At 39.3% G+C, this 9,592-nt stretch overlaps 1 long non-coding RNA gene across 1 annotated transcript in view; it reads left to right on the forward strand.

Annotated features, from left to right (window-relative positions):
- Positions 1 to 5,911, forward strand: part of LOC117981658 (uncharacterized) — a 153,357-nt gene extending 147,446 nt beyond the window's left edge. Inside the window, exons 19-21 of the long non-coding RNA XR_008619746.1 lie at positions 4,476 to 4,530; positions 5,103 to 5,284; positions 5,841 to 5,911. This is a non-coding gene — a long non-coding RNA (uncharacterized LOC117981658). The remainder of the gene's footprint in view (positions 1 to 4,475; positions 4,531 to 5,102; positions 5,285 to 5,840) is intronic.
- Positions 5,912 to 9,592: the final 3,681 nt, after the last annotated feature.

A 9,592-nucleotide genomic window follows, 5' to 3' on the forward strand; every position in this document is an offset into this window, starting at 1 on the left:
TAATGGTCATTTACCATGCAGTAATAAACTCCATGTCATTTAGTCCTTCCGGAGTTTTCTGGTCTTTGATTACAGTGTAACATATTGCCTGATTAATTGGTCATCATTGCTGTTTTCAGCTTCTGCATGCACTAGTTAAGGTTATTTTTTCCCTTTTTGGCTTTAATATCCTCTGAAGATTTTCAACAACGTTGTTAGTTGTCCCTAACTTCTCACTTCCTTTTTGCATTCCCTGATAGCAAAGAATGTATAATGAATCCTTGTAAATGGCTACTGTCTACTCTTATTTCAGCCTAGACAGTGTTTCTCAAATTTTAGTGTGCCTCGGAGCACGTAGAGGGCTTAAAACATAGATTTCTGGAGCTCCCTCTTGGAGCTTTTGATTCAGTAGGTCTGGGGTGTGGCCAGATAATTTATATTTCTTACAAGTTCCCAGTGATGTTGATGCTGACTGCCCAGGACAAAGCCCTGAGAACCAGTAGCATAGCAGATGAACATGGTGGTTAAGAGCCTGGATTCTGGGTTCCGCTGAGAGGGGTTCAGACCACTGCTCTCCCACTTAACTTTCCCAGCCATGTGAACTTGGAAAAGTTACTTAATCTCTGCCAGCTGCAGTTTCCACACTTGGAAAAGGGGAAGACCAGCCTTCCAGACTTTTAAGGAATAAATTAGATACTCCATGTAAAGCACTTAGTTCAGTGGCAAGAAGCAAATGCTCAATAACTGTTAACTGCAGGTATTTTTTTTTATAAGATGTGAGGAATTAATGTTCAAGCTCAATTACCAAAAGTAATAAAATGTGCCTCCTTCAGCAAATTGGTCACTTTCTCTGAAACTTGATTAACTATATTGCTGAGGTAAAAATGCATTTAAAAAAAGGATTGGCCATGTGGATGCAGTGGAAAAATTATGAAATTTGAAATCAGGAAAATGCCTGGGTTTTAGTCTAGACCCTGCTATTGCTAGCTTTGTGACTCATAGCAATTTTCTTCATCTCTCTGATCCAAGTTTCCTGTAAATATCCTCTGGAGTGGTGATATAAATGGTAAGAACTGTTATATGGATCAAATGAGCCAAACCATTTGAAAGAATTTTGTTTTATTTCCTACTTTAATGTTCTGTACAAGTGTAGTTATTGTTATTTTTATTGAGAATAAGGATCTAGAGTAATTTTTTGTACTTATTTACTAAAAATTATAAAAAGTTATGCTTCTTATGGAATGGCAGTTATGAAAAAGACTTTTCCACTATAATTATTTTGAGATGGTAGTGACTGTAATTGGGAATTGTTAGACACTTGCTTAGATATTGGGATGTGCTATCATCTATTAGTAATCTAGCCAGATCTCTTTCTTTTTGACTACAGTACTGGTTCATCTTTAAACCAAAAGCCCACTTAAGAAAGCTTTGTTCTTATGCTGTGAGTTTAATTTTGACAATACATTTTAGACAAAAATCACAGCCTTATTTTCAGTTGATACTATAGGATTCTTTCAGAAGACAAAAAGAAGCACCATTTGATCACATTTTAAAAATGTAGCATGAAGCACTGTGCTAGGCACTCCGGGAGATGTCAAAATGAAGCACACGTGCTTTGTGCTTTAGATGCATTTTTCTTCAGCAGAAATCAGAACAACGTACAAATTCACCACGTATGTCACAAAGAAGGACGAGTCAGAGGGCGAAGTGAGTTTAAAAAAGGAAGAGATTATTTCTGGCTCAGGGTTCAGCACCCTCCATGTTCAGGCCACGCACTGAGCCACACTGAGCCAGTGTATCCGAGTATCATCAGGGACCTGGAAAGGACTTGGCAAGCCAATTTATTGACCTTCACAAAGGATTATATTTAAGCCATCTCAGACAGATAGAATCTATTCTCCATTGGGGGAAGAAATCCTTCTCTTGAAGGAGAGTCTATAACCTTCCTTATTAGCTCATTTCAATATTTAACAGCCTTCGCTTGCTGCAGAGAAGCCTGTTTTAACTCACACATGAGCATCAGGATTTGTCCTACCCAGACTCAGTGAACACCAACTTGCCTCTTTATGCTAGGCAACCATTATCTTTGGAGACCCCCATATTATTGCTTTAGTTGGTTAACCAATTAAACTAATAATTCTGGGAGTCAGAATATAATACTGGTTAGGAGTGCTGAGAGTCAGGCAGTCCTGGATTAGAGTCTGGGCTTCTTCACTTTTCTGTTATATCACATTGCGAAAAGTTACTTAAAACCTCTGAACCTCAATTTTGTTACTCATAGAATGGGTATAATAACACATCTGCCTCTTCAAATTGTGGTGAAGATGAAAACAGTGCATGTTTTAGGCTGAACTACCTGAAATTACCAGGTATGACCTGGTCATAATATATGACCCTTTTGGCCAATAAACACAGCAATTCTATGCAATTCAATCTAATAAATGCCTTAGCAATGTGCCTAGAGTCTACCAAATAGTCACCATTATCAACAAAAGAAACAACTATTATTATTATTGCACTGCTGTCATTATCATTGTCATGGTCTGCAATATCCAGACTCAGTGCTGGAGGATATTCCTGCAAGGAAGCCAGTATAAAAATGGTTAGAACATTGTTTTGTGGAGCTGTGTGTATAATGCTATAAATGTGGGAAAGTAGAACATCTGGGTTGGCAGCCTGCAGAAGTCAGGGAAGGCTCCAGAGAGGCGGCAACATTTGGACTGGGACTTGTAGGGTGAGTTGGAGATTTCTGAATAGAGAAATCGACAGAACAAAAGCAGTAATCGGTGTGACCAAATCCTTAGTTCTTATTTTTGTTTCTGCCTCTGACACAATTTATTTCCTTCCCCAATTCTTAAAACAACCTTTTCTTTATTTACTATGTTCTGTGATGCTAGACTTTCTTTGTTCCTTCTTATTTCTTCATAGCTGTCTTTGTTTTCTCAACTCGTATTCCTCTTACTGGGAAGAGGAAAGGGCATGTGCCCAGAGCGCAGAGCGAAGAGGGAATGTGGGAGATTTGGGAACCTGCAGTGATTTTTTGTGGCCAGAGGATAAAATAGGGCCAGTGGTGTGGAAGGAATTGAAAGTAGAGAGAGGAGAAGGGAGGTGGCTCAAAAGAAACAAAAATTTTTATTGGGGAAGTGCCATGATTGGTTTTGTAAGTTTGAAACTTTTCTCCAAGGGTTTTATAGAGAATGATTGGCCTGGAGCAAGCATAGAAGCAGAGAGGTGCATAAGGAGGCTATTGCAACAGCTCAGCTGAGAAATAGTGTAGGCAGAGCCCAGGGCAGCAGCAGTGTGCCTGAAGAGGAGTGGATGAAAATGAACTATTTCCAAGGTATGTATTAGAGGTTCTAGGGATGGGGAGTTAAGGCAGGAATGAAATGTCAGTTGACTTGTAGGGGTCTGACTAGCTAGAATTTCAACTGGGCCCCTGGATGGGGACTATGCTATTTCCTAAGATATAGACAATAAGAGAAGTAGGAGGAGAAAGACCAGGGTATGGGAAAGGGGATGGGAGAGGGATAAGAAGGTAATGAGGTAAGTCTGGGGATGTGGCATTCAAGGGTGCGTGGGAGATTTCCATTTCCTGAGTTTCTTAGAGCCTGATGTTTCTGATCTGACTGCACCGTAAGGTGTTTTGTTCTCATGAGATCCTGTTTGGGCGTTCTGACAGCACAAATTACATTTTGTTTTTAAAATTTCACTAAGATTTTGCCTCCCCAAGCACACTGGCCATGCACCTGTGCTGAAGTAATAGTTAATGAGTATAAAAAAAGGTAGCTAACATTAATAGAATTCTTACTATGTTTTAGGCACTGTTCCAAGTGCTTTCTGCCAAAACTTCATTTAATTTTAGTAAACCTTCATGTGATAGGTAGCAGTATTAACCTCATTTTATAAACAAGGTAATTTAAGCTCTTAGAGGTTAACTAACATGTCCAAGGTTATATAACTTGAGAGTGGCCAGACCAGGATGCAAACCAAGGTGGGGGGCTGCAGGTGCTGTACTGCTAAGCATTATGTTGGGATAGGAAATTCGGCCTAGGCTAGAGAATACTGTCTATTGGAGTACTTTATACTGGGACTTTACTGTTTTAAAAAATATTTTTTATTTTTCACAAATTCTTTTACATAATGTTCTGAGCTTTGTCGATTCATAGAGACAATTCATGGATTAAAATTTATTTTGTCTATTCCACAGTCTCCACTGGGAACATTTCTGGAGTTTGGCTCTAGATAATCTCATTGTATTTAGTCTGTTTTGTTTGGCTATCTACTTTGGTGCTCCTCCTAAGGAAGAGTCATATTACACTTACAAGTGATATTTACTTGCTAGTGTAAATTGATTAAATATATTGCTTATTTTTAATTTTAGCTGAAATAGAGGTTTTGTTTTGTTTTGCTTTGTTTTGTGTGTGGGGGACGGGGGAGCCTAAGTCATCTACGTGATGTGCTAATGTCTGTCATTCTCTTATAACTCTTTCATTTAGTCCTCCTGGGACTCCAGTAAGACAAGTCTTGCCTTTCATGTGGACTCATACAATGGTATGCATCAGTTGTCTCCAGCCTTTTTGGTACCACGGACTGGTTTTGTGGAAGACCATTATTCCAAGGACTGGGGTTGGGGGATTGTTTCAGGATGAAACTGTTCCACCTCAGATAATCAGGCATTAGATTCTCATAAGGAGCATGCAACCTAGATTCCTCACATGCATAGTTCACAATAGGGTTTGGGCTCCTATGAGAATCTGATGCCGCTGCCAGTCTGACAGGAGGCAGAGCTCAGGCAGTAATGCTTGCTCGCCACTCACCTCCTGTTGTGCGGCCTGGTTCCTAATAGGCCACAGACCTGATAACAGCCCATAGCCTGAGGGTTGGGGACCTCTGGTATGCTGGGTCCTTGATGTAAAGGAATCCTCTAACTTGGTGGAGCCAAGTCACTGGTTAATGGAAAAACTATAAGTTAAACATTTTTTCCTGTAGTTATGCTTTTATGAATTATTTAACTGGGCTTTGTCCCTCCCTTTACTTCATTGCACTTATAGAGAAGAACTCTGAAGTGTTGGCATTAAGAATCCTTTAAACCACAAAGCAGTTGATTATTCTTTTTATTAAAGTAGGTGCTCACATTGGTGGAGTAAGAAGCACTGCACAGAAATAGCTCATTGGCAGAATTGTGCTCTCAAGGATGGATATCTTCAAGCCATCCTTGACTCTCTAGAGCAGAAAGACAAACAAGTGTAATGCTGAGGAATGGGAAAAATGTTTAATTGCAAGCAGAAGAATCTCACGTGAAATTGTGAGTGGACTTCAGTGATGACTATCAAAGGAAATTCTCATAATGATTCGTTTTTCTTCCCAATGATGGCACTACCGTTCTCAGGAAAGCCCAGTTCCCTTCCTGGCTTGGATATTAACTGATAGTTTGAATGAACATAGTATTTTTATAAAATTGTCTTTGCATGTGTTGATTCCACTGTCAGGCAGGTCCTTTCCACCTCCCTTCTCCCAGTTCTTCTGGGAATTCCTACGTGGCCTTCCATACCTAAATAATAACAATGATACTAGCAAGCACTTATATGGTACATTCTGTGTACCTGGCAGTACAGGGGGTGGAGGGTGGGGAGGTGGGAATATTTCCTTCAGATGAAGGCAATAAGGGGTTACATTCCAAAGGAGTCTACTTTTTCTGACTACCATATGTTGGCAGTTATAAACAATGTCCATCATAAAATACCCCTCCCCACTAAGGCCAGCCTTCTCCCACTGAGCCCTCTATCACCCTTAGTACTCTTGTATGTGTATAGCACCTTCCTAACCATTTACATGTATTAACTTCCATAATTTGTCCCCAGTTTACAAGTGAGGAAACGGAAGCACAAAAAGGCTGTGCTAAGGTCAAGCAGATCATACTGCCTAACAGATAAGTGATGTGGCCAAAGTTTTAATCTGGGCAGTATTGCACCAGTTCACCCACCTAACTACTGAACATATGTTTCTCATTTGTATGTGTATATTTCATATGCATATAAATACCTCCTTGAAGACAATCCTTATCCACCAAGTATAAAATGGCTTCCTGCATGTGTTATACAGCACTCTATTCATATTTGCATTCCAACACTCCCTGGGCTGCAGGCCGGTAGAATGAGAACTCCCTGACTGGCTGTCCTATAATAAATGCAGAGTGAATAAATGAATGCAATTTTTGGTAACAGAACTAGTAGAATTGTGTATATTATGGTAGATTGGTGGAATGTTCTAGATTTTGGTTTGGAAGTCAAAGACAGCCTTTATTTCAGAATCTGTTACTGATTATCTCTGAACAGGCATTTCGTATGTCTGTGTCTTTTTTTCCCAGTCTGACTCTCTACAGCAGAAAGTCAATCAAGTATAAGGCTGAGGAGTAGGAAAAATGTTGAACTGTGGGCAGAATTACATCAGTGATTCTTAATAGTGGCAATCTTTATTCAAGCTAAATTGAGCGGATTTCTTTCCCACCCCCCAACATTGCTAACAAGCATTTTTGTAGAAAAAGTTTTTATTTAAGTATAATGTACTGTATAAGCACACAAATTATAAGCATATGGTTTAATTAACTACTGCAAGGTAAACATATCCATGTGACACCACCTGGATCTAGGAATAGAACAATACTAGCCTCCTGGTGCCCTCTATCCTAGCTGTGTATGGAGCTCTTCTGACCTCTAACATCACAGACTAACTTTCTAATAAATAGAAAACTGTAATACATGTTATTTTGCTATTAAGTCTTCTTTTACTTAACATTATGTTTGTGAGATTCATCCATGCTGTGTGTAACTGTAGTTCATTCATTTTCATTGCTGAATAGTATTCCACTGCATACATAAATATAATTTATTTATCCATTCAACAACTTATGAATATTCTGGATAAATACAAAGAAAGCCATATCTAGTGAGCCTTAATAAAATTGCCGAAAAGATCACAGACATATCTCTTAACATTTATTTATTCATGCTAATAATACAAATTCTTTTCCCTCTTTCTGGGAACTATTCCTCTTTCCTCACTTTAGCTGACAATTTCTTTTTATTATTATTATTATTATACTTTAAGTTCTAGGGTACATGTGCACAACATGCAGGTTTGTTACATAGGTATAAATGCACTATGTTGGTTTGCTGCACCCATCAACTAGTCATTTATATTAGGTATTTCTCCTAATGCTATCCCTCCCCCAGCCCCCCACTCCCCGACAGGCCCGGATGTTCCCCTTCCTGTGTCCAAGTATTCTCATTGTTCAGTTCTCACCTATGAGTGAGAACATGCGGTGTTTGGTTTTCTGTCCTTGTGATAGTTTGCTGAGAATGATGGTTTCCAGCTTCATCCATGTCCCTGCAAAGGACATGAACTCATCCTTTTTTATGGCTGCATAGTATTCCATGGTGTATATGTGCCACATTTTCTTTATCCGGTCCATCATTGATGGACATTTGGGTTGGCTCCAAGTCTGCTATTGTGAATACTGACACAATAAATATACGTGTGCATATGTCTTTATAATAGCAAGATAAGATCTATAATCCTTTGGGTATATACGCAGTAATGGGATCGCTGGGTCAAATGGTATTTCTAGTTCTAGATCCCTGAGGAATCGCCACACTGTCTTTCACAATGGTTGAACTAATTTACACTCCCACCAACAGTGTAAAAGCGTTCCTATTTCTCCACATCCTCTCCAGCATCTGTTGTTTCCCAACTTTTTAATGATCGCCATTCTAACTGGTGTGAGATGGTATCTCATTGTGGTTTTGATTTGCATTTCTCTGATGACCAGTGATGATGAGCATTTTTTTCATGTGTCTGTTGGCGCATAAATGTCTTCTTTTGAGAAGTGTCTGTTCATATACTTTGCCCACTTTTTGATGGGGTTGTTTGTTTTTTCTTGTAAATTTGTTTAAGTTCTTTGTAGATTCTGGATATTAGCCCTTTGTCAGATGGATAGATTGCAAAAATATTCTCCCATTCTGTAGGTTGCCCGTTCACTCTGATGATAGTTTCTTTTGCTGTGCAGAAACTCTTTAGCTTAATTAGATCCCATTTGTCAATTTTGGCTTTTGTTGCCGTTACTTTTGGTGATTTAGTCATGAAGTCTTTGCCCATGCGTCTGTCCTGAATGGTATCGTCTAGATTTTCTTCCAGGGTTTTTGTAATTTTAGGTCTAATATTTAAGTCTTTAATCCATCTTGAATTAATTTTTGTGTAAGGTGTAACGAAGGGATCCAGTTTCAGCTTTCTACATATGGCTAGCCAGTTTTCCCAGCACCATTTATTAAATAGGGAATCCTTTCCCCATTTCTTGTTTTTGTTAGGTTTGCCAAAGATCAGATGGTTGTAGATGTGTGGTGTTATTTCTGAGGCCTCTGTTCTGTTCCATTGGTCTATATATCTGTTTTTGTACCAGTACCATGCTGTTTTGGTTACTGTGGCCTTGTAGTATAGTTTGAAGTCAGGTAGCGTGATGCCTCCAGCTTTGTTCTTTTTGCTTAGGATTGTCTTGGCTATGCGGGCTCTTTTTTGGTTCCATATGAACTTTAAAGTAGTTTTTTCCAATTCTGTGAAGAAAGTCATTGGTAGCTTGATGGGGATGGCATTGATTCTATAAATTACCTTGGGCAGTATGGCCATTTTCATGATATTGATTCTTCCTATCCATGAGCATGGAATGTTCTTCCATTTGTTTGTGTCTTCTTTTATTTCATTGAGCAGTGGTTTGTAGTTCGCCTTGAAGCGGTCCTTCACATCCCTTGTAAGTTAAGTTGGATTCTTTGGCATTTTATTCTCTTTGTAGCAATAGCTGACAATTTCTAAAATATCCACAGTTTCTTTCTCACAAGCATTATTGATTAGCCAGGGCTGGACACTAAACAATCCAGGCTGGCCATAGTCCTTGTGCTCATGCCTATAATTTCAAGAGTAATCACAATCAAGCTGTTCCTCCAAGATTTTTGACCTTGGATCAGAGAGAGAGTGATTATAAGAGACTTTGGAACTGACTGAGGCCATGTTCTTTATTATGAGGAAGAAGTCCTTCTGCAATAGAAGGAAGTAAAGCTTATACATGGCTAGATACAGTGTGGAAAGGTGGAGAGAATCTTAGTGGTATTCCTGGCTTCCTTTATCCCAAGAGCCCTGCTGTACCTTCCTCTTCTTGCTGTTAGTAATTTGTTCCATTTACTTCCTCTTTAACTTAAGTTAGTTTAGGTTGGTATGTAGTCCGTTTTCATGCTGCTGATAAAGACATACCCAAGACTGGGCAATTTACAAAAGAAAGAGGTTTAATGGACTTACAGTTCCACTTGGCTGGGGAAGCCTCACAATCATGGCAGAAGGCAAGGAGGAGCAAGTCATCTCTTACATGGATGGCAGCAGGCAAAAAGAGAGCTTGTGCTGGGAAACTCCTGTTTTTAAAACCATCAGATCTCGTGAGACTCATTTACTATCAGGAGAACAGCACAGGAAAGACCTGCTCCCATAATTCAATCACCTCCCACCAGGTTCCTCCCACAACACACGGGAATTGTGGGAGTTACAATTCAAGATGAAATTTGGGTGGGGACAT

This window comes from Pan paniscus, chromosome 11 (assembly GCF_029289425.2).
Source record: "Pan paniscus chromosome 11, NHGRI_mPanPan1-v2.0_pri, whole genome shotgun sequence".
Taxonomy (NCBI): domain Eukaryota; kingdom Metazoa; phylum Chordata; class Mammalia; order Primates; family Hominidae; genus Pan; species Pan paniscus.